Here is a 25,542-nt window from a genome sequence, read left to right as displayed (position 1 = left end):
AAACCAAGTTCGCCAAGTCCCCCAATTGTTTATTCCCTCTTCTGCCACTAAGTTATATTTAAATCCCGTATAAGCCCAGCCTCACCTAAACTGGCTACTGAATGAATGCAGCATCCTGCAAAATCGCTTTCCTCATTCAGATATTTAAAGTATGCGGCAGGGCTCAGAACTTCAGCACGGGCACCTCTGACCAACACCAGTGTTACTTTAAAGCACTGTAGCATGCACCTGGAATGAATCAACATGCACTCTTTATTGTTGCCTCTCATGTCCTCAGGACATCTCACAGCACTTTACAGTCAATGATTACCTTTCAAGTTCAGTCAGTGTGGTTATGTAGCAACCAATTTGTGCACGGCAAGATCCCCAAGACAGGTGGTGCTGGCTCAGGGACGAATGTTGGCCGTGAACCTTGGCAAATAGTGCCATGAGGGTCTTTTACATACCCCTGAGCAGGCAGACAGAGTCTCACTTGAACACCTCATCCGAAAGATGGCACATCCGATAATGCAGCACTGAGGTGTCAGCTTAGAGTAAGCGCGGGGATTGAACCCACAAACTTCTGACTCAAAGGCCACACTGCTACCAACTGAGCAGCCCCGCCCCCCCCCCCCCCCCCCACTCCAGGGGCTCCTGATGGCTCCGTTAGTTCACCCAGTGAATAACTGAACCATACGCACTGGGACGGTCTCAGACTCCATCACCAGTCTGTGCGGAGAGTATTTGGGCCACAGCCGAGATGAGCTACAATTGGCGTCCGAGTTGACTCAGTGGGCAGCACCCTCGCCTCCGAGTCAGAAGGTTGTGGGTTCAAGTCTCACTCCAGGGACTCGAGCACATAAATCTAGGCTGACGCTCCAGTGCAGTGCTGAGGGAGTGCTGCACTGTCAGAGGTGCCGTCTTTCAGATGAGACGTTAAACTGAGGCCCTGTCTGCTCCCTCGGGTGGACGCAAAAGATCCCATGGCACTATTTCGAAGAGGAGTAGGGGAGTTATCCCCGGTGTCCTGGGCCAATAGTTATCCCCCAATCAACATCACTAAAATTGTATTATCTGGTCATTATCACATTGCTGTTTGTACGCAAATTGGCTGCCACGTTTCTGACATTACAACAGCGACTCCACTTCAAAAAGTACCTCATTGGCTGTAAAGCGCTTTGGGACATCTGGTGGCTGTGAAAGGCGCTGTAGAAATGCAAGTCTTTCTTTTTCTGGGTTGAGATGAGCAGGAGGTGGGGAAAAGGAAAATGAAAAGTCTTGCAGGGTTCCCACTACGGATTATTACTACCCAACAACCCCGACTGGATTCACACATGCTTATGTCAAGCGAGGGAAGGATCAGGCTATGAGGCTCTGGGCAGGTCAAAGAGGCTCCCTCACTCACCGTCAATGGGCGAGATACTGGGCGGCAACCTTGGACATAAATCTCAGGAAAGGGTCAACATATTCAGGAGAAATTGAGACAAAATGGTGAGGGAAAATAAAAAAAGAGATAAAGTTTGTTTCCTCCCGATGACACCGACGTAAGAAAACTACTAGGCACTTGGTCTAAGCGTTAAACAAAGCTTTAATCAACTGTTTTACAACATGGAGGTCTAGTTGTGTCCTTCACTAGTTCCTGTTAAGAATGTCCTGCGCAAGCTGGGCCCGTGCCCGAGTATTTATACTCTCCCTGGACAGCACCACCCGCAGGCCGCTCAGTATTATTTCATAAGTCTTTCTTTCATGAATGACTGATTCATGTCGGACGCTGTATTTTGATGAGCCCAAATGGTCAACTACCCCATGTGTATAACACACTGCTCCGTACATACAGCTTCTGTTACTCGCACAATGCATTACAGAGGCACCTATTTAATCTGTATCAAATGTTTCTGCAGGCTTGTTCCCCCCCCCCCCCCCCCGCCAAAGGCGCAGTCCCTGCGTTGACTATTAAGCAGTGGACAACCAAACTGCAGGATTAATGGTTGGACCTGGAAGTCCTGGCAGTTTGGTGGCCATTAATTAGAGACCGATCGCGTCTTCCCGAGTATCTAACTTGTTGACTGCTTCACGATAAACTGGCAGTAGCTATTTAAAAATCATTAATCCTGCAGTTTGGATGTCATTACACATTAACCACATGGAGGCTCCGATCAATGTCTGACACAACACACTCAGCTTAGCAAAGAGAAACAAGGCGGAAAACTGACCTCATAAATAGCACAGTATAGATTAATTAAAAAAAACTGAATACACACATACTAAAAGGTACTGGACAGTAATCTCATTTCGGGGTTCATATGATGATTGCAAACTGCTCGAACTCTGGCTCTCACTTTTCCAAGGTCATCCAAACAATTATGGTGCACAGTGGAAATACATCAGGGCATCTTCAGTCTAGACACATTACACAAAAGGCAATTTAAATTCAGCGCCACGCTGGGCATTTCAAACAGAGCTCATTTTTAATCCCGAGTGAACCCAAACGAACGGTCTCCGTGGCAACTCTTCCAGGGATTCCTCAAATTCCTGGAATTTTGCCTTCGAGATGGTGCAGGCACTTTGCAGGAGTGCTTTCAAAAACCTCAGCAGTTCAAACGCTCATCAGTGCTGGGGAAAATGGTTCATCAAGCAGCCCCAGGTCAAGTGCAGCGCCATCCACATACAGAAGTTCCTCTTCACTGCTTCCAACAAAGTGCTTGCAACCAATTTCCTACTGCATCAGTGTGACATTTCCGTTTACCACATCAGTCATCCTGGTGACCGGCGAGAGGGATATTTAGGCCCAATTAGCAGAGAGGTTGAACTCTGCTGCCCGTGTCCTAACTCGCACCAAGTCCCGTTCACCCATCACCCCTGTGCTCGCTGACCTACATTGGCTCCCAGTCCAGCAACGTGGCAATTTTAAAATTCTCATCCTTGTTTTCAAATCCCTCCATGGCCTCGCCCCTCCCTATCTCTGTAACCTCCTCCAGCCCCGCAACCCTCCGAGATCTCTGCGCTCCTCCAATTCTGGCCTCTTGCGCATCCCCCGATTTTCATCGCTCCACCAGTGGCGGCCTTGCCTTCAGCTGCCTGGGCTCCAAGCTCTGGAATTCATTCCCTAAACCTCTCTACTGCTCTACCTCTCTCTCGCCTCCTTTATGATGCTCCTTAAAGCCTACCTCTTTGATCAAGCTATTGATCATCTGCCCTAATATCTCCTTAATGTGGCTCGATGTCAAATTTTGGTTGATAACGCTCGTGAAAAGCATTGGAACGTTTTATGTTAAAGGCGGTATATAATTGCAAGCTGTTGTTGTTGTAAGATGGAGTTGAGGGACAGATCAGCCACGTTCTAATTGAATGGCAGAACAGGCTAGAGGCGCTGAATATCCTAATCCTGTTCCTATGTACCAGTTCCATGCTGTAGGCTGTCACACAAGTTTTTAAAATTAGGAAAATCAAGTGAAGGGCCCAGAGCCACATATGCCAAAATTGAGAGAGCGGGAGAGAAAGTGAGGTAAATCAAGTAGTGGTTAGGGTTTGAATAAGCCTATAGGTTGTAGAAGAAAAGACCGAGAGAGATAAGGAACTCCATAGTGTTGAAGTCATGGCAAAGTATGAAGTACAGTGTGAGACAGTTGGATTTAAATTGCCTTTTGTGCAATGCATCTAGACTAAAGATGCTGTGATGTATTTCTACTGTGCACCATAATAGTTTGGATGACCTTGAACAGTCAGACCCAAACTTAGAGCAGCAATGGTTCTCTATTCCAATGCAGCGACGATGGAGCGAGGAAGCTCAGCGTTGGGCCTTTACAGTAACTAACAGAAGAGACATTCAGCTTTGCAATGGTTCAGCCAATAAAGACCAGTAATGCCCCAGGCCACGGCACTGCTGGCTAGGGAGGCGGCAATCAGCTGGGCTTCCCACTCCTGCTCCCGTGGGGTCCAGCTACTCGTCCTGGAGCTCCACACATCCATAAAGTTGGGGAGAGTATTGACTTCAACGGTGATATCCATCCATAGTGGAGCAGCCTGCGAATGCTAGCTTGGCTTACTTGTGAAAAATGACCACTTAATGGCAAACTACCACCACCTGCTGAACTAAACCCCAGCAAGGATGCAATGCTTTTGATGGGGATGGGGGTGGGGGGGGGGGGGGGGGGCGGGGAAGAGAGAAATTGGTAGCAAATAGAGGACGATAAAAGATGATGATTCATTCCCGCAGTTGGGTCTGGATTTAAATCCAATTTCCAGAGGTAAAAGAGCAGCAACTTAACCCAGTGCACCATCCAATCCTAGTACAAACATGCATTATGGAATGATCTTGGCCCTCCTCCAATTCTGGCCTCTTGCGCATCCCTGAATGTTATCGCTCCACCATTGGCGGCCGTGCCTTCAGCTGCCTGGGCCCTAAGCCCTGGAATTCCCTCCCTAAACCTCTCCATCTCTCTCTCTCTTCCTTTTGGCAGTTTCCTAAAACGGTCTGCGAAAACTAGGCTTGATAATCATTTCACAGAGGGTGCGGAAAATCTGCAGCACACTTTCATCTGATTTTTTATGATTTTAAAACTACTACAATCTTAACCAGAGGTGACATGAGGAAAAACCTTTTTTACTCAACGAGTAGGTAGGACATAAGAACGTAAAAAATAGGAGGACTAGGACATACAGCCCCTCGAGCCTGCTCCGCCATTCAATAAGATCATGGCTGATCTTCGACCTCAACTCCACTTTCCTGCCCAATCTCCATATCCCTTGATTCCCCTAGAGTCCAAAAATCTATCGATCTCAGCCTTGAATATACTCAATGACTGAGCATCCACAGCCCTCTGGGGTAGAGAATTCCAAAGATTCACCACCCTCTGAGTGAAGAAACTTCTCCTCATCTCAGTCCTAAATGGCCGACCCCTTAGGATTTGGAATGCATTGACTGATCGGGTGGTGGATACAGATTCAAGAGTAGCCTTCGAAAGGAATTTGGGTCATTTTGTTTTAAATGGGATGTGGGAGTCGCTGGCAAGGCCGGCATTTATTGCCCATCCCTAATTACCCTCGAGAAGGTGGTGGTGAGCCGCCTTTTTGAACCGCTGCAGTCCATGTGGTGAAGGTACTCCCACAGTGCTGTTAGGGAGGGAGTTCCAGGATTTTGACCCAGCGACGATGAAGGAACGGCCAATATATGTCCAAGTGGAAAGGCTGTGGGGAGGCAGGCAGCGAGTCACTCGCCGCAGAATACCCAGCCTTGTAGCCACAGTACTTAAAAGGAGAAAAATTGCAGGGATGTGGGGAAAGAGCGGGGGGAGTGGGACTAACTGGATTGCTCTTCGAAACAGCCGGCGCAGAATCGATGGGCCGAATGGCCTCCTTCTGTGCTGTACTATTCTATGAGTCCATGATTCAACTCCCCGATAAAAAAAATCAATCCCCATCGGACAATCCAAATATTTGGTGAAACTTCAAGCAAAATAAAGTGTGTGTGGGTGTGTTTTTTTTTAATTCTTTGCATTTCCAAAAAAAAAGGAAATGAGGGCCAAGACCTGTTCAAACCCACGTCAGCTACGGTGCTGTGTGCGCGCTCAGCCCCTTCCTCCCATGCTCGCTCTGGGACAGCTTGCCACCGACTCCGAAGCACTTGTTCAAGCAGGTCACACACGGACCAACAAACAGAGGAGAAACATTCTGCCGCGGAACAACATCTTGCAACAACCAAAAACAAAACAAACAACCCTTAAAAATAATTCAGACGGCTTTGTATAAACTCTGGGATTACTCTGTATACTCTGGGATTACTCTGTATCCTCTGGGATGGAGGAGCACCCTCGAAGTCCCACTTTGCGTCGGGTGGGCAGATGGAGGCCAAGCCACAGGTTGGGAACAGCTTGGGTTGATTGCAAGCTCGGGTCTCTTCTCGTTTCTTTGTTTTAAATAAAGCGGTCTCCCCATTAATGGCATGATGCTAGGCATCTGCAACAAATTTCCAATCCAAGTTAAGGTGGCGGAGGGGGGAAAGAGAGCAAAAGCGGACAAATGCACCAGTCTCCTAAAGATCCCCGCAGCCAGCCAGACCTGCCAGCAGGTCACCTACCAACATTTAACACCTTGTTATTTACACAGGGGGCAGGGGATGAGCAACCAGAGTCAGGGGGAAAAACAGAAGTATTCCAGGGAATGGAATTAGGAATGGGAGGAGGCCATTCAGCCCCTCCACCCTGTTCCGTCATTCAATTAGATCACGGCTGATCTGCATCTTAACTCCACCTGCCCGCCTTGGTTCCATATCCCTTAATAAAAATCGATCAATCTCAAGTTTTGAAATTTTCAATTGAGCCCCCAGCCTCAACAGATGTTTTTTTTTTTTGGGGGGGGGGGGGGGGGGTCCGGATTTCCACTGCCCTTTGTGTGAAGAAGTGCTTCCTGACATCACCCCTGAACGGCCTGGCTCTAAGTTTAAGGTTATTCCCCCCCCCTTGTTCTGGACTCCCCCCACTAGAGGCAATAGTTTCTCTCTCTCGACCTGATCAACTCAACTCTTTTCATTATCTTAAACACCTCAATTAGTTCACCTCTCAATCTTCTATATTCAAGGGAATACAAGCCTGGTTTGTGCAACTTGTCCTCGTAATTTAACCCTTCTGGCCCCGGTATCATCCTGGTGAATCTGCGCTGCTCCTCCTCCGAGGCCACGATAGCCTTCCTGAGCTGAGGTGCCCAGAACTGAACCTGCTTCACTTTTCATTTAAATACAACTGGAAGGAAATAACTAATATTGCATGAAACTAAATAAGATCTGCACAAATGCAAATGCACTGCCGACGAATGATTCCCAGCCTGAAACGTTAGCTCCACAGATGCCGCCTGACCCGAGTATCTGCGCCATTCTCTGTTTTTATTTACAATCTCTGCACAGTGTGCAAGCACAGGACTCGTAATTTTTGGGCCGACTCCCTCAGCCTCATTCTAATTTCAGACAGCACACATGAAGACCTCTGCCTTCTCCATTTAGTATTTTTTAAATTAAATTTCCTACAGGAAAGCTGAAGCAAAACCATTCCCTGCCATTCTTTAGCAAAACCCCAGAAGTGGACAGGGCCCCTCGAGACCCCCACCAAATAAATATGCAAACTCTACAAAGAGCACTTCAAAAATTTAAATCACAAAACATTTACACAGAATCAACAGCACAGGAAACAGGCCATTCGGCCCAACTGGTCCATGCCAGTGTTTGAGTTCCACACCAGCCTCCACCCGCCCCTCCTCATCCAGTCCAACACCATCAGCCTAACCACCTTCTATTCCTTTCTCCCTCATTCGTTTATCTAGCTTCCCCTGTGAAAGTTTAAACTTCACAAATTGAATGCAACCAGAACTGGTCTACATCTGCAATCCGCCACATCATGAATTCCAGAATCTAACTCGAGCTGTCTGTAGCAGGGGCCGAGGAAGGGAAGGGGAGGGGAGGGGAGAGGAGAGAATCCCCCCACCTGAGCAGTTGTGTGACCGCGGATCCCATTTCCTAGAAACGCATTTCAGGTGAGATGAGCCAGGGATAGCAGATTGCCCAGCTACCCTCAGCCGCAGAATACAGTAAAGCACAGGGGAAGCGAGGAAGAAATCGGAGTATCAATTAAGATGCTTTCACATCCAATGGTGTGAAGACTTTACACTGACTGACTCCCATCACGGCACAATGTAGTACATTAAAGAGAACAAAAAAGACCTGCATTTATATAGCGACTTTCATGACCTCAGGACGTCCCAAAGTGCTTTACAGCCAAAAAGTACTTTTGAAGTGTAGTCACTGTTGCAATGTAGGAAACACGGCAGCCAATTTGTGCACAGCAAGCTCCCACAAACAGCAATGTGATAATGACCAGATCATCTGTTTTAGTGATGTTGGTTGAGGGATAAATATCGGCCCAGGACACCGGGGAGAACTCCCCTGCTCTTCTTTGAAATAGTGGCCGTGGGATCTTTTCCGTCCACCTGAGAGAGCAGACGGGGCCTCAGTTTAATGTCTCATTCGAAAGACGGCACCTCTGACAGTGCAGCGCTCCCTCAGTACTGCACTGGGAGTGCCAGCCTGGATTTTTGTGCTCCAGTCCCTGGAGCGGGACTCGAACCCACAACCTTCTGACTCAGAGGCGAGGGTGCTGCCCACTGAGCCACGGCTGACACAGTATTAAAGACTCCTTTGAGCGGCACACACAAGGCAAAAATGAATTGCTGACATCGCTCAGCATATCATCAAATCTGCATGCACATTAACACAGTCCAAAGACAAACTAGTCCTTTCAGATAAGGTCAGACTGAACTCACTTCAACCCTCTACTCAGAGCCAGGTTTAACCCTTTCACTAACTCAGTCCTACACCTAGACTTGAACAAACCCAGTGCTCACACAGCTCCGAACCTGGGGTGTTTATTTTTTTGAGACAAGACAAAATAAAGGTTTAAACTCTTTACCCTCTCCCCCGACCTAATTTTTTGGCCTTGGAGGGGGTGCAGCGCAAATTCACCAGAATGATAGAGTATTAAAGGGTTAAATTACATGGCCAGGTTGCACAGACCGGGGCTTACATTCCTTGGAGTCTAGAGGTTTGGGGGGGGGGTGATCTAATAGGGGTGTTTAAAATGATAAAGGGGTTCGATAGGGTAGAGGGAAATTATTGTCTCTGGTGGGGGGAGTCCATAGCAAGGGGACATAAACTTAAAATTAGAGCGAGGCCGTTCAGGGGTGACGTCAGGAAACACTTCTTCACACAAAGAGTGGTGGAAATCTGGAACTCTCTCCCAAAAAGCTGTGGAGGCTGGGGGTCAATAGAAACTTTCAAGACGGAGATCAATAGATTTTTGTTGGGTAAGGGTATATGGGACAAAGGCTTGTAAATGGGGTCGAGATACAGATCAGCCATGATCTAACAGAATGGCGGAGCAGGCTCGAGGGGCGGAACGGCCTCCTCCTATTCCTATGTCCCTAATTTTCTCCCCTCCGCACCAAAGTCACTTACTTAAGCTGGGCTACAATATCACAGCTGCCAGCCACACACTGCGATCTGGCCCGAGTGGCCATTGAGCAGGTGTGGGCCCAGACAGTGCGCACAGACAGATCTAAACTGCGGGTTGCATCACGGCCAAGCCTGGTCAACACGCATGCACTTTCCATCAAGGGTACCCCCCACCACCCCTCTACACCAACCCTATTGAATCTCTTGATCAAGGGAAGCAGAAATCTGCAACTCACTCCCCCCAAGGTGCTGTGGGGTCAATTGGAATTTTCAAGTCTGAAATAGATAGACTTTTGTTGAGCAAGGCTATCAAGGGCTATGGAGCAAAGGCGGGTAACTGGGGCTGGAATCCTGGCCGATATTCCGATATTCCCCCTTCTCTGTCCCAGGGATGCAGAGGCCAGTATTGCCAAACCCAACTGAACTACCACACGAGGCAGTTGAGGCCAATTCATTAAAACTAACTAGTCGGGGGAAGGTTCCTAGAGAGCAAATAATAAAAATGACAACAGAGAAGGTCATAGACTTAGGTAGCAGTGGGGAAATTAAAAACCAGAGTGTGTCAGGAAGGGGCAGAAGGTATGGAGTAAAAGGTAAAGTAATAAAAAGGGCAAAAGCAGGAACTAAGTGTCACAAAACATATTTGAAAGTTCTCTACCTGAATGCACATAGCATTCGTAACAAAATAGACGAGTTAATGGCACAAATAACTACATATGGGTATGATCTTGTGGCCATTACAGAAACATGGCTGCAGGGTGACAATGCCTGAGAATTAAACATACCAGGTTATTTAACGATCAGGAAGGACAGGCAGGAAGGAAGGGGAGGTGGGGTGGCTATGTTAATAAAGGAAGGAATCACTAATACAGAGAAATGATATTGGGTCAAAAGATCAGGATAATGAAACAGTTTGGGTGGAGGTAAGGAATAATAAGGGGAAAAAAACACTAGTGGGTGTAGTCTATAGGCCTCCGAACAGTTGCAACTCTGTTGGATGGAGTATCAATCAGGAAATAGTTGAGGCTTGTAATAAGGGAACATCTATAATTAAGGGGGATTTTAACTATCATATTAATTGGACAAATCAAATTGGGCAGGGCTGCCTTGAGGATGAGTTCATTGAGTGTATTAGGGATGGGTTTCTTGAGCAGTATGTAACTGAACCGTCCAGGGGACAAGCAACCTTAGATCTGGTCCTGTGTAACGAGACAGGATTAATTAAAAATGTCCTAGTAAAGGATCCCCTTGGAATGAGTGACCATAACATGGTTGAATTCCATATTCAATTAGAGGGTGAGAAGGTTGGATCGCAAACAAGCGTGCTAAGCTTGAATAAAGGAGACTATGAAGGTATGAGAGCGGAATTGAGTAGAGTGCATTGGGAAAATAGATTAAAGGGTAAGATGATACATGATCAGTGGTGTACATTTAAGGAGTTATTTTACAACTGCCAAAAAATATATATTCCACCGAGAAGAAAAGGGTGTAAAAGAAAAGACAGCCATCCGTGGCTAAGTAAAGAAATTAAGGATAGTATTTGACTAAAAACAAGGGCATATAAGGTAGCCAAATCTAGTGGGAGGATAGAGGATTGGGAAAACTTTAAAAGACAGCAAAAAATAACAAAAAGATTGATTACGAAAGGGAACATAGATTATGAAAGTAAATTAGCAAAAAATATAAAAACAGATAGTAAGAGTTTTTATAGTTATATAAAAAGAAAAAGGGTGGCTAAAGTAAATGTTGGTCCCTTAGAGGATGAGACCGGGAAATTAATGGTGGGAAATATGGAGATGGCAAAAACACTGAATGAATATTTTATATCAGTCTTTACAGTAGAAGACACTAAGAATATCCCAACACAGGACAAACAGGGGGCTATGGGGGGGGGGGGGGGGGGGGGAGGAGCTAAACACGATCAAAATCACTAAGGAAGTGGTACTCGGTAAAATAATGGGACTCGAGGCGGATAAATCACCTGGACCTGATGGCTTACATCCTAGGGTCTTGAGGGAAGTGGCGGTAGGGATTGTGGATGCATTGGTAATAATTTTCCAAAACTCCCTGGACTCAGCAAAGGTCCCGGCAGACTGGAAAACTGCTAATGTAACACCCTTATTTAAAAAGGGCAGTAGACAGAAGGCTGGAAACTATAGACCGGTTAGCCTAACATCTGTGGCAGGTAAAATTTTGGAGTCCATTATTAAGGAGACAGTAACAGGACATTTGGATAATCATAATTTAATAGGACAAAGTCAGCATGGTTTTATGAAGGGGAAGTCATGTTTGACAAATTTGCTGGAGTTCTTTGAGGAAGTAACATATAGGGTGGATAAAGGGGAACCAGTGGACGTAGTGTATTTAGACTAAGGTGCCACACAAAAGATTATTGCTTAAGATAAAAAATCACGGGATTGGGGGTAATATTCTGGCATGGATAGAGGATTGGCTATCTAACAGAAGGCAGAGAGTTGGGATAAATGGTTCATTCTCAGACTGGCAATCAGTAACTAGTGGTGTTCCGCAGGGGTCAGTGCTGGGTCCCCAACTCTTTACAATCTATAGCAACGATTTGGAGGAGGGGACCAAGTGTAACATATCAAAGTTTGCAGATGATACTAAGATGGGAGGGAAAGTAGTGAGTGAGGAGGACATAAAAAACCTGCAAGGGGACATAGACAGGCTAAGCAAGTGGGCAGAGATTTGGCAGATGGAATACAATACTGGAAAGTGTGAGGTTGTGCACTTTGGCAGGAAAAATCGTAGAGCAAGTTATTATCTTAATGGCAAGAAACTGGAAAGTACTGAAGTACAAAGGGATCTGGGGGTCCTGGTGCACGAAACTCAAAAGGTTAGTATGCAGGTGCAGCAAGTGATTAAGAAGGCCAATGGAATGTTGGCTTTCATTGCTAGGGGGATAGAATATAAAAATAGGGAGATATTGCTTCAGTTGTACAAGGTATTGGTGAGACCGCACCTGGAATACTGCATACAGTTTTGGTGTCCATACTTAAGAAAAGACATACTTGCTCTCGAGTCAGTACAAAGAAGGTTCACTCGGTTAATCCCGGGGATGAGGGGATGGACATATGAGGAGAGGTTGAGTAGATTGGGACTCTACTCATTGGAGTTCAGAAGAATGAGAGGCGATCTTATTGAAACATATAAGATTGTGAAGGGGTTGGATCGGGTGGATGCGGGGAGGATGTTCCCGATGATGGGTGAAACTAGAACTAGGGGGCATAGTCTTAGAATAAGGGGCTGCTCTTTCAAAACTGAGATGAGGAGGAACTACTTCACTCAGAGGGTGGTAGGTCCATGGAATATGCTGCCCCAAAAAGCTGTAGAAGCTACATCATTACATAAATTTAAAACAGAAATAGACAGTTTCCTAGAAGTAAAGGGAATTAAGGGTTACGGGGAGCGGGCAGGAATTTGGACATGAGTCTAGGTTCGGATCGGTCATGGCCCTGTGGGTAGTGGAGCGGGCCCAGGGGCCATGTAGCCTGATCCTGCTCCTATTTCGTGTGTCTAATTCTGTTAGGTTCAGGAGATGGTTCTGTGATAGTAGATTGGCGGTTAGGATCAGATCAGCCATGATCTTATTGAATGGCGGAGCAGGCTCGAGGGGCCGATTGGCCTACTCCTGCTCCTATTTCTTATGTTCTTATGTTATGAATACAACCGAGTGGCTCTCTGGACCATTTCAGAGGGCAGTTAAGAGTCAACCACATTGCTGTGGGTCTGGAGTCACATATAGGCCAGACCGGGTAAGGACGGCAGATTTCTTTCCCTGAAGGACATTAGTGAACCAGATTTTTCTGGTAGTTTCCATAGTATAGACAATCCGGTAGTTTCCATAGTAAAATACTAGCTTTTTATTCCAGATTTATTTAATTGAATTTAAATTCCCCAGCTGCCGTGGTGGGATTTGAACTTGTGTCTCTTTGGATCATTAGTCCAGACCTATTGGATTACTAGTCCAGTAACATACCGTACCGGACCGGCTCCCCACCTTTAGCTGGTGCCTCCTCTAGCAGCAGCTAACGATGGGGAGCTGGTCCCGCTCCCCCTTGGCAATGACATCTCCAAATCACACCGCGGAGACCAGCAACTATAAACGTGGGGGAAAGTGGAGCACGGAGGTAAAGCAAGAGTAAAGTCAAGAATCCGTGAGATAGGGTTTTGCGCATGGTGTGTTAGGAATATCAGCCAAGCTGTTGTGGGAAGACAGAACAAATTGGGGAATAGGCCAAAGCAGATTGCAGTCTGCCAGTTATGGAGCTTGGGGGACTTGGCTGCTCCAACAGCCTGGGATGATCTGTGGCACAAAATGACAAAGGAATAACCAAGACTTGGCAGCATACCGACAGCTTATAAAACTATAGAATGTTCCCTCACGGAAACGGCTCATCCAGGCCGTGCCAGTACTTTTTTTGGCCCCCACATGAGCCACTCTCCTGCCCACTTCTCATACCTTTTAATAGTCCTCGTTTTTCAAGCAACTAATTCCATTTTATGGATTCGGTTTCTGGCAGAGAATTCGACAGGATAACCTTCCTCTGTGTTAAGAATTTTTTTTCTAATCCCATTTTGTGACTATCTTAAATTCGTGCCCTATCGTTATCGTCTCACCATCCGGTGGAAACTATCGCTTTTTACCTCATCATATCTCTTGAAGACCTCTGTTTGGCCACTCTTGGGTGACAAAAGCCAGATCTCGTCAAACCTCTCTTCACTTCAGTAACGTCAAACCTTGTAAAAAAAAGACTAGAGATGCTTTCTATAGTGTTCCCACACATCTTCAGCCTTTCTGAAATCCCAACCTTTTAGTCACCTAACCACAACCTCCTGATCGATCTCGTCTTTACACCTACTGCTTTCAACTTTGGCCATTTGGCGAGGCTTCGTAATTTTTTTTTAACCAAAAACTGCACTCAGAATCTGAGGACCAAAGGCAGCACGGTGGCATAGTGGTTAGCACTGTTGCCTCACAGCGCCAGGGACCCGGGTTCGAATCCGGCCTCGGGTGACTGTCTGTGTGGAGTTTGCACATTCTCCCCGTGTTTGCGTGGGTTTCCTCCGGGTGCTCCGGTTTCCTCCCACAGTCCAAAGATGTGCGGGTTAGGTTGATTGGCTATGATAAATTGACCCTTAGTGTTAGGGGGATTAAATACGTGGGGTTACGGGGATAGGGTGGGATATGTGTTGGTGTAGGGGTTACGGGGATCGGGTGGGATATGTGTCGGTGCAGGCTCGATGGGCCGAAATGGCCTCTATCTGCACTGTGGGGTTTCTGTGATTCTGTGAACTCAAAGTGCTCGGTTTCTTCAGTACCTGAGGGCACGAGGTACCAAGGTCAGATGAAGCCCAGCAGATATCAATTCCAGAGCTATCTCTACTTCTCCCCGACTCTTCTGCATCCCGATTGGGGCCTTGGGACCCTCACTTTTACTTTGTAGTTCAAATTTTTTTAATAGTTACTGTATCAAAACAAAAGGAGGATGAATTGGAAAGCACATCACTCCAAACTGCCGGTATAGTACACCTTTGGCAGATGACAGAGCAGGTTATCTGCCTGCATTGTTCGTGGTGGGGTGGGAAGAGACGGGGTGGAAGTTAGTGACGAGGAACTTGAAAAAGAAATGTATTAACATGTTTTTGAGTGCGAGGAGAAATCTGCTTTGACTTTTCATTTTACTTGTTGGTTTTGGCTTCATGCTGAAGGTTTCCATTGCAGCAAAAATAAAGATCAGCCAACTTAATAAACATTTTTTTGCCTGGTTTGAGCCGTGCAGTACAACAGATTTAGCCGTGACTCATTAATCAGCAAACAGTAATCAGGAACAGTCTTCCTTGAGGTTATCTTCTCGACGTAGGCAAGAGGACACTGAGCTTCGGTCTTAAAAGGTTTTTTAAGATTATGAGTCAGAGAGTTCTTGATTTCAAGAGTACGATTGCAGGAAGGTGGAGCAGTATTCGGGGAAAGCCTATTTCCGGTTTAGGATGAATCACGAAGCCTTGAAATGAGTCTATGATATTTGACGAAAAGTTTCTTCATAATGCAGCCCATTCAGTTCAAATGGATTTCACCAGTTTATCTATAAACTTGGATGGTCTTGGTGGACATTAGCCATTTGCTCGCCACATCATTTTGAGTCATTGAGTAAACTAGGCTTGTATTCTCTTGAATTCAGAAGCACGAGAGGGGATCTCATTGAAGCATACAAAATTAACATAGAAACATAGAAGATAGGAGCAGGAGTAGGCCATTCGGCCCTGTGATGAAATATTCCATTCATCACTGCCTGTGACTGTGGTTGGTTTCAGGTTTCCCCTCACCATTGTATTGCCTGTGACTGTGGTTGGTTTCAGGTTTTTCCTCACCATTGTATTGTATATTGGAATGTATGGAATGTGTTGTGTGTAGGGCTCCGCCCATACCTGGCCTCTATGTAAGCCAGCTCAGTCTGGCCTCATATCCAGTACTGCAGAGCTCCAGATGGAAGATACCTCTCTCCACTGCGTGTTATCTTCTAAGTTAATAAAAGCCTTGTTTTGTTCCGCTAACATCGAGTCTCGGGATTATTGAGGCACATCAATTTTATTAACTTATTTTTCAACACAATGGATCAACTCCTGAAACCCGAACGTTTGGATTTGGATCAGCATGCTCCGGACGCATCAGCACGCTTCGGACACTGGTTTATGTGTATGGAATTCTTCCTGGACAATTCCGCAGCCGTCAAAGACGCTACGGACGCTGCGAGTATGAAACTTGGAATTCTGCGGAATTGGGTAAGCCACCGGGTTTACCCCCTCATCCAAGACGCCGACACGTTCCTGGCCGCCTGCGACATCTTAAAGGCGCATTACCAGCAGCCTACGAATGAGGTGTATGCTAGGCATCTGCTCGCCACTCGCGCACAGCGACCTGGGGAATCGGTGGAGGAGTTCCTAGGCACCCTGAAAATGCTTGGCAAAGACTGCAAGTGCCGAGATGTAAAAGCCGCAGTGTACACCGACGAGCTTGTTCGCGATGCCTTTATCACAGGCCTCAGCTCCACTTACATCTGGCAAAGACTGCTGGAAAAAACGGGATTGGACCTGAAACAGGCTGCGGACACCGCGCGATCCCTGGATGTGGCCCAGAGAAACTCGGACGCCTACTCTTCAGCCCGCGCCGTCCACGCCGCCACGTGTGCACCAAGGGCGCCGCCATCTTGGAAGGCATCTACCCGCCCGGCAGCCCGACACCGTCGGGGCCCCGCTCTCCCCCCAGAAGCCCTACGACAGCCGCGACGCGTCGGGGACCCAACTGCTACTTCTGCGGGCAGCCAAAGCACACCAGAAACCTGTGCCCGGCGAAAGGCACCACCTGCTTTAAGTGCGGTAAGACGGCGCACTTCGGGAAGGTGTGCAGAGGGAACCCCGCCGGAAAACCAAAACCCGCCACCGCCGCGTGTGCGCCGTGGGAGCGGCCATCTTGGACGCCATCTTGCCCGACCTCGTGGGGTCCGCCATCTTGTGAGCAGACAGCGTGGACGCCATCTTGTCTCGATCAGGGCCCTACAGTGGCATCGGTCACAGTGGACCAGACCAGGCCCCACCCGCTATCCAAATCAATGGTGGACATCGAGGTAAACGGGTGCCGGGTTAAATGTTTAATTGACAGCGGAAGCACGGAGAGTTTTATCCACCCTGAACTGGCACAACAACTCTCCCTAAAGGTGGTCCCTACTCGGGGTACCATCTCTATGGCTGATAAAACCCAGACATCGACCATTCTGGGTTACTGCACGGTACAATTGTCTGTTAACGGGACTGTATACGATAATTTTAAAGTATTAATCATGAAGAATCTATGCGCAAGCGTGATCTTGGGCCTGGATTTCCAGTGCAACCACCAAAGCATCACGCTCAAGTACGGTGGGTCCCAGCCGCCCCTCACAGTGTGCGGCCTGGCTACCCTGAAGGTAAAGCCGCCTTCGCTATTCGCGAACCTTACCCCTAACTGCCGGCCAATAGCGACCAAAAGCAGGAGGTACAGCTGGGAGGACAGGCGGTTTATCGCGACCGAGGTAGACAGGCTCCTGAAAGAGCGCATTATTGAATGCAGCAATAGCCCGTGGCGCGCCCAAGTGGTGGTGGTAAGGGGTAGCGAGAAGAAACGGATGGTGATCGACTATAGCCAAACGATCAACAGGTACACCCAACTAGATGCCTACCCGCTACCCCGCATATCAGAAATGGTGAACCAAATCGCCCAATACCGGGTGTTCTCCACCATCGACCTCAAGTCAGCGTACCACCAGCTCCCTATCAGACCAGAGGACCGCCCGTACACCGCCTTCGAGGCGAACGGACGCCTCTACCAATTCCTCAGAGTCCCCTTTGGGGTGACGAATGGGGTCTCGGTCTTCCAGAGGGAGATGGACCGCATGGTCGATGACCACCGCTTGCAGGCAACCTTCCCCTACCTCGACAACGTCACCATCTGCGGTCACAACCAGCAGGATCACGACTCGAACCTCGAGAGGTTCCTGAAAACCGCACAAAAACTCAACCTCACTTACAACGAGGACAAGTGCGTTTTCAACACCACGCGCCTCTGCATACTAGGCAGCGTGGTGGAGAATGGGGAAATCGGACCAGACCCCGACCGATTGCGCCCCCTACGGGAGCTGCCCCTGCCCAACACTCCCAAAGCCCTGAAAAGGTGCCTGGGGTTATTTTCTTATTATTCCCAATGGGTCCCCAACTACTCCGACAAAGCCCGCCCCCTCTTGAAAGCATCCTCTTTTCCGCTCTCTGCTGAGGCCCACGCCGCCTTCAAAAGCATTAAGCAGGATATTGAGTGGGCCACGCTACAGACAGTGGACGAGAACACTCCATTTCAAGTGGAAAGTGATGCGTCCGACTTTGCCTTGGCGGCCACCCTCAACCAGGCGGGGCGGCCCGTAGCTTTCTTCTCGAGGACCCTCCAAGGGCCCGAGATCAGACACTCCTCCGTGGAAAAGGAGGCCCAAGCCATCGTGGAGGCAGTGCGCCACTGGCGCCACTACCTTGTCGGCAAACGCTTCACCCTACTTACCGACCAGCGGTCGGTAGCGTTTAGGTTCAATAATAAACAGAGGGGGAAGATGAAAAATGATAAGATTCTTAGGTGGCGGATCGAGCTCTCCACCTTCGAGTATGACATCATTTACCGGCCAGGGGCCCTTAACGAATCCCCAGATGCCCTCTCACGAGGGATGTGTGCCAGCGCCACCGGGGATCGGCTACAGACCCTCCACAACAACCTCTGCCACCCAGGGGTCACGCGGCTGTTCCACTTCATAAAGTCCCGCAACTTACCCTACTCGATTGAGGAACTTCGGTCTCTGACCAGGAACTGCCGCACTTGCGCTGAGTGCAAGCCTCGGTTCTACCACCCAGATAGAGCCCACTTAATCAAAGCTACACGGCCCTTTGAGCGGCTCAGCTTAGATTTCAAGGGCCCCCTCCCGTCCGTCGACCGCAATGTTTACTTCCTGAACATTGTGGACGAATACTCCCGGTTCCCATTCGCCTTCCCCTGCCCAGACATGACCAGCGCCACGGTCATTAAATGCCTCAACAGCCTGTTCTGCCTGTTCGGTATGCCGAGCTACATCCACACGGATAGGGGGGCGTCCTTCATGAGTGAAGAGCTACGCCAGTACATGCTGTCCAGGGGTATCGCCACGAGCCGTACCACCAGCTACAACCCCCGGGGTAACGGTCAAGTGGAGCGAGAGAACGGGACAGTATGGAAAGCAGTCACTCTAGCTCTAAGGACCAAGGGCCTCCCTATCTCCCGCTGGCAGGAAGTCCTCTCAGATGTGCTCCATTCGATACGGTCGCTATTGTGTACTGCCACTAATGCCACGCCTCATGAACGAATGTTTAGCTTTCCCCGGAAATCCACCTCAGGCGTATCCATGCCGTCATGGCTCTCCACCCCAGGTCCGGTATTCGTGCGAAGGCATGTGAGGGGCCATAAGACGGACCCTCTCGTGGAGCCAGTGCACCTACTCCACGCCAACCCCCAATACGCGTATGTCCGGCACGCCGACGGAAGGGAGGACACCGTGTCAATAAAAGACGTCGCCCCAGCCGGTAACGACAACAACCACGGCAATAGCAGCAACAACGACCACAGCAACTCTTACCCACCCACTACTCTTTCATCACCCCCGGAAGAACATCGACCAACGGCACCCCCACCAACTACCCCTTCAACAACCCTGGCGGCACCCCCGGCAGAGACCCAGGAGGCCACCGGGGACACCCAGCCGACACCCGCGACACCACAACAGCCACGTCGGTCGCAGAGGACTACCAAACCCCCGAACAGACTAAATCTATAGAAGGGGTGAATGTGATGAAATATTCCATTCATCACTGCCTGTGACTGTGGTTGGTTTCAGGTTTCCCCTCACCATTGTATTGCCTGTGACTGTGGTTGGTTTCAGGTTTCTCCTCACCATTGTATTGTATATTGGAATGTATGGAATGTGTTGTGTGTAGGGCTCCGCCCATACCTGGCCTCTATGTAAGCCAGCTCAGTCTGGCCTCATATCCAGTACTGCAGAGCTCCAGATGGAAGATACCTCTCTCCACTGCGTGTTATCTTCTAAGTTAATAAAAGCCTTGTTTTGTTCCGCTAACATCGAGTCTCGGGATTATTGAGGCACATCAGGCCCCTCAAGCCTGCTCCGCCATTTAATGAGATCATGGCTGATCATCCAAATTCAGTACCCTGTCCCTGCTTTCTACCCATATCCCGTAGAAATATATCTAACTCCTTCTTGAATATATTTAATGAATTGGCCTCAACGTCCTTCTGTGGTAGAGAATTCCACAGGTTCACCACTCTCTGGGTGAAGAAATTCCTCCTCATCTCTGTCCTAAATGGCTTATCCCTTATCCTTAGACTGTGACCCCTGGTTCTGGACTCCCCCGACCATCGGGAACATCCTTCCTGCATCTAGTCTGTCTAGTCTTGTTAGAATTTTATAAGTTTCAATGAGATCCCCTCTCATTCTTCTAAACTCCAGCGAATATAGGCCCAATCGACCCAATCTCTCCTCATACATCATTCCTGCCATCCCAGGTATCAGCCTGGTGAATCTTTGCTGCACTCCCTCCATGGCAAGAACATCCCTCCTCAGATACCAAAACTGCACACAATACTCAAGATGTGGTCTCACCAAGGCCCTGTACAACTGCAGCAAGACAGCCTTGCTCCTGTACTCGAATCCTCTCGCTACGAAGGCCAACATACCATTTGCCTTCTTAACCGCCTGCTGTTGTTCGCCGATCTCGGCTGTGCCAGCAGCAAAGGACACCCATTTCTCCAGCACCTTTCACAACCTCGGGACCTCCCGAAGCGCTTTGCAGCCAATGAAGTACTTTTTTTGAAGTGTAGTCACTGTCGTGGTGTGGGGAAACGCGGCAGCCAGTCTGTACGCAGCAAGCTCCCACAAACAGCAATGCAATAACGGCCAGATAATCTGTTTTAGGGATTGACATGAATCTTGTCATTCATGTGGAAATGACTTATGAAATAATACTGGGCGGCCTGCTGGTGGCGCTGTCCAGGGAGAGTATAAATACTCGGGCATGGGCCCAGCTTGCTCAGGACATTCTTTAACAGGAACTAGTGAAGGACATAACTAGATCTCCATGTTGAAAAACAGTTGATTAAAGCTTTGTTTAATACTCAGACCAAGTGCCTCGTAGTTTCCTTACGTCAATGATGTTGTTTGAGTGGTAAGTATTGGCCCAGGACACCAGGGAGAACTCCACTGCTTTTTACAAAATAGTGCCGCGGGATGTTTTGCGTCAACCCGAGGGGCCTGGTTTAACGTCTCATCTGAAAGACGGATCAAAATAGCAGTCTTAAAGCCCAAGTGCTGCTGCTGGTGACTGTACAGCTCGCATTTGTTGCTGTTTTCATGATGACATGTTTCTGTGTCCTACAAAGGGTTAAAGAGAAAACCTCCTGTGTCAAGGTATGAAAGAGTCAGAAAGCACACTGACTGCCTCAGAGCCTCCACTCAATGGTGCTGCAGTGACATGTTAAGCAACTTATAATCACAATGTAGCAAAACCACAGAGGCAGCTCGTGTCCATGTATGGACGTATCATCGTGCACCGAGACCGCAGGTATTCACAGTATGCAGGGCCTGGCAACTGTACTAGTGCTCAGGGGAGTGGAGGAGAAAGAGAGAGAGAGAGAGAGATAGAGGGGGAGTGGAGAGAGAGAGAGAGAGAGAGAGAGAGAGAGCGGGGGAGTGGAGAGAGAGAGGGAGGGGGGGAGTGGAGGAGAGAGAGAGAGAGAGAGAGAGAGAGAGAGAGAGAGAGAGAGAGAGATAGATAGAGGGGGAGTGGAGGAGAGAGAGAGATAGAGGGGGAGTGGAGGAGAGAGAGATAGATAGAGGGGGAGTGGAGGAGAGAGATAGATAGAGGGGGAGTGGAGGAGAGAGCTAGATAGAGGGGGGAGGGGGGAGAGAGGGGAGATGAGAGGGGGGACGAGGGGGGAGACGAGAGGGGGGAGGGGGAGACGAGAGGGGGGGAGGGGGGAGGGGAGAGAGAGAGTACTGCCCCCCCGATTATCAAAATCCATGACAAGGCCTTGGACAACGTGGACCACTTTTCCTACCTCGGGAGTCTACGGTCAACAAGGGCAGACGTCGATGACAAAGTCCAACACCGCCTTCAGTGTGCCAGTGCAGCCTTTGGTCGCCTGAGGAAGAGAGTGTTTGAAGACCAGGACCTCAAACCCGGCACTAAGCTCATGGTCTACAGAGCAGCAGTGATACCCGCCCTCCTGTCTGCCTCAGAGACATGGACCATGTACAGCAGGCACCTCAAAGCACTGGAGAGGTACCACCAACGCTGCCTCCGCAAGATCCTGCAAATCCATTGGCAGGATAGGCGCACCAACGTCAGTGTTCTGGCTCAGGCCAACATCCTCAGCATCGAAGCTTTGACCACGCTCGATCAGCTCCGATGGACGGGCCACATCGTCCACATGCCCGATACGAGACGCCCAAAACAAGCGCTCTACTCGGAGCTCCGGCACGGCAAGAGAGCCCCAGGTGGGCAGAGGAAACGCTTCAAGGACACCCTCAAAACCGCCTTGAAAAAGTGTAACATCCCCACCGACACCTGGGAATCCCTGGGCCAAGACTGCACAAAGTGGAGGAGAAGCATCCGGGAAGGCGCTGAACACCTCGAGTCTCTTCGCCGGGAGCAAGCGGAAGCCAAGCGCAAGTCAATCCAAGCACCCCACCCACCCACCCCTTCAACCACTGTCTGCCCCACCTGTGACAGAGACTGCAGGTCCCGCATTGGACTCATCAGTCACCCGAGAACTCATTTTTAATGTGGAAGCAAGTCATCCTCGGTTCCTAGGGACTGCCTAAGAAGAAGAAGAAAGCGGCCAAAAAACACTCGCGCGCTCTGCTTCGCCATCTTACCATTTTACCGACAAATGCAGAACAGGTTCAACTTGTGTGAATACGAGTATTCAGACCACATGCCCAATGCCAGTGCATAGGACTCATTTTTTAAAATTTACTAAACAAATGCAATGGGACACATGTCTCTTTCTGGAATCATTCTGAAGATGAAACATCTAGCAGTTGGATTCCTGAAATGTATACATTTCGAAAACAATATTAGGTTACCTATTAAATGGCTTAAAAGTAAATCATCTAAAGAGGAAATATACCTTATTCCAGGTTCTCGGCACTTTCACAGCCACTTACTGGCGAATAAAATTCACTGAACGATCATATTTCACACCTTTTGCATTTTCAAAGCCTGCTTCATGGAATGATGTTCTAGCCCGGCCCAGTGATCCCATCTCATTTGTTTTTCAAATATATGGCACGCAAAACCAATACAATACCAAACAATCGCCGTGACTTGCATTTCAGCAGCAGCTGTCCCAAGAGATTGCGTGACATGGGGTGGGCAGGGGGAATGGGGGCAGGTCACGGAGGTGACTCCTTGGTTGCCCCAGATATGGACGGGACAGGCTGTCTGGACCCGTTTGTCTTTGCATGTCCTTTTTCATACGTTTGCTGTCCATCCGCTCAGAACTGGGCACCTGCCACGACTGTCCTTTGCAAGCTGCGGAATTGAATACTGTCCTGTTAGTGCGGTGTTTGTAATTTAACAGGTCTCATGATTCTGGCAGAGGTCATTTTCTCCAGTTGAGTGAGCTTGTCTATTTACACTTCCCAGTCTACCCAACCACAACACTTCCCCTCCCTCCTCCCGTCACCCACCCCCAACACTGGGGAGAAAAAAAAAGCTCTTCAGATTTTAAACCTCGGCTTGAAGAAGGTCTTTTACACAGTATGGGCCTATTATTAAAGGGGAATTCTAACAAACAATAGAATCGGTGTCAGCCGTGGCTCAGTGGGCAGCACACTCGCCTCGGAGTCAGAAGGTTGTGGGTTCAAGTCCCACTCCAGAGACTTGAGCACAGAAAGCTAGGCTGACACTCCAGTGTAGTGCCGAGGGAGTGCTGCACTGTCAGAGGTGCCGTCTTTCGGATGAGACGTTAAACTGAAGTCCCGTCTGCTCTCTCAGGTGGACGTAAAAGATCCCATGGGCACTATTTTGAAGAAGAGCAGGGGAGTTATCCCCAGTGTCCTGGCCAATATTTATCCCTCAGATTATCTGGTCATTATCTCACTGCTGTTTGTGGGAGCTTGCTGTGCAAAAATTGGCTGCCATGTTTCCTACATTACAGCAGTGACTACACTTCAAAAAAAAAAGTACTTTGTTGGCTGTAAAGCGTTTTGGGACGTTTGGTGGTCGTGACAGGCGCTATAAAAATGCAAGTCTTTCTTTCAAATGCTTTGTGCGCTGCTGTCAGATGTTTTGAATTTCTCCAATTTTATAGACGTGGTATAACAGGGCACTTGGAAAATCACAATGTGGTTAGGCAGAGTCAACACGATTTTATGAAAGGGAAATAGTGTTTGACAAATCTATTGGAGAGTTTTTGAGGTTGTAACCAGCAGGGTAGATAAGGGGGACCCAGTGGTGTATTTGGATTTTCAGAAGTCATGCGATAAGGTGCCACACAAGAGGTTATTACACAAGATTACGGCGCATGGGATTGGGGGTAATATACCAGCATGGATTGAGGATTGGTTAACGGACAGAAAACAGAGAGTAGGAATAAATGGTTTTTTTGGGGGATGGCAGTCTGTAACAAGTGGAGTGCCGCAAGGACCAGTGCTTGGGCCTCAGCTATTTACAGTCTATATCAATGACTTAGATGAGGGAACCGAGTGTAATATACCCAAGTTTGTTGACGATACAAAGCTAGGTGGGAAAGTAAGTTGCAAGGAGGACATAAAGAGGCTGCAAAGGGATATAGACAGGTTAAGTGATTGTACTCCATCTGGCACCTTCTTGCCCAATGTGGGGAAGTGTGAAATTATCCACGTTGGTAGGAAGAATGGAAAAGCAGATTTTTTTTTTTAAGGAGACTAGTAAATGTTGGTATTCAGAGGGATTTGGGGGTCATTGTACAGAATCACAGAAAGTTAACATGCAGGTACAGCGAGCAATTAGGAATGTAAATTGTATGTTAGCCTTCATTGCAAGGGGGTTGGTGTATAAGAGTAAGGAAGGGCTTTGGTGAGACCACACCTGGAGTACTGTGTAGTTTTGGGCTCCTTACCCAAGGAAGGATATATGTGCATTAGAGGGGGTGCAACAAAGGTTCACTAGATTGATTCCTGTGATGAGAGGGCTGTTGTATGAGGAGAGATTGAGTAGATTAATTAGGCCTATACTCTCTGGAGTTTAGAAGAATGAGAGGTGATCTCATTGAAACATAAGATTCTGAGGAGGTTTGACAGGGTAGATGCAGGAAGGATGTTTCCCCTGGCTGGGGAGTCTAGAACCAGGGGTCACAGTCTCAGGATAAGGGGTCGGACATTTAGGACTGAGATGAGGAGAAATGTCTTCACTCAGAAGGTGGTGAATCTTTGGAATTCTCTGCCCCAGAGGGCTGTGGATACTGGATTGTTGAGTATATTCAAGGCTGAGATCGATAGATCTTTGGGCACTAAGGGAATCGGGGATATGAGAATTGGGCGGGAAAGTGGAGTTGAGGTTGAAGATCAGCCATGATCTTATTGAATGGCGGAGCAGGCTCGAGGGGCTGTATGGCCGACTCTTGCTCCTAATTCTTATGATCTTATGGGATTCTCTACCCCAATGTGCCATGGAGGCTCAGTCGTTGAGTATATTCAAGACAGCGGTCGAGAGATTTTTGGATACAAGCAGCTTCTCATTTCCTAGTTTCCTGTCTGTGCGAATTCTGCAATGCGAATGGCTGCTTAGACAGCTTGTTGGTGTCACGGCAGCGTCGCACTGGGGATTCCCATTACAGAGCGCTGAAATCCACCGAACGTCGAAAAAGACAAACTTCTCGCCACAGAGATCTCGGTGGGCAGCTTTCTTCGGGGCTGACCGCAAATTACGGACCATTGCCTTTTTCAACA

General features: G+C 48.4%; 1 protein-coding gene across 2 annotated transcripts in view; it reads right to left on the bottom strand.

The window, feature by feature from the left end:
- The window catches only part of nxn (nucleoredoxin), a 286,408-nt gene that overhangs the window by 194,354 nt on the left and 66,512 nt on the right, over nt 1-25,542 (bottom strand). The window lies entirely within an intron of this gene.

This window comes from Somniosus microcephalus, chromosome 22 (genome assembly GCF_052327205.1).
Source record: "Somniosus microcephalus isolate GS21.2 chromosome 22, FLI_Smic_1.0, whole genome shotgun sequence".
NCBI lineage: Eukaryota > Metazoa > Chordata > Chondrichthyes > Squaliformes > Somniosidae > Somniosus > Somniosus microcephalus.
This window is presented reverse-complemented; position numbering and strand designations above follow the sequence as displayed.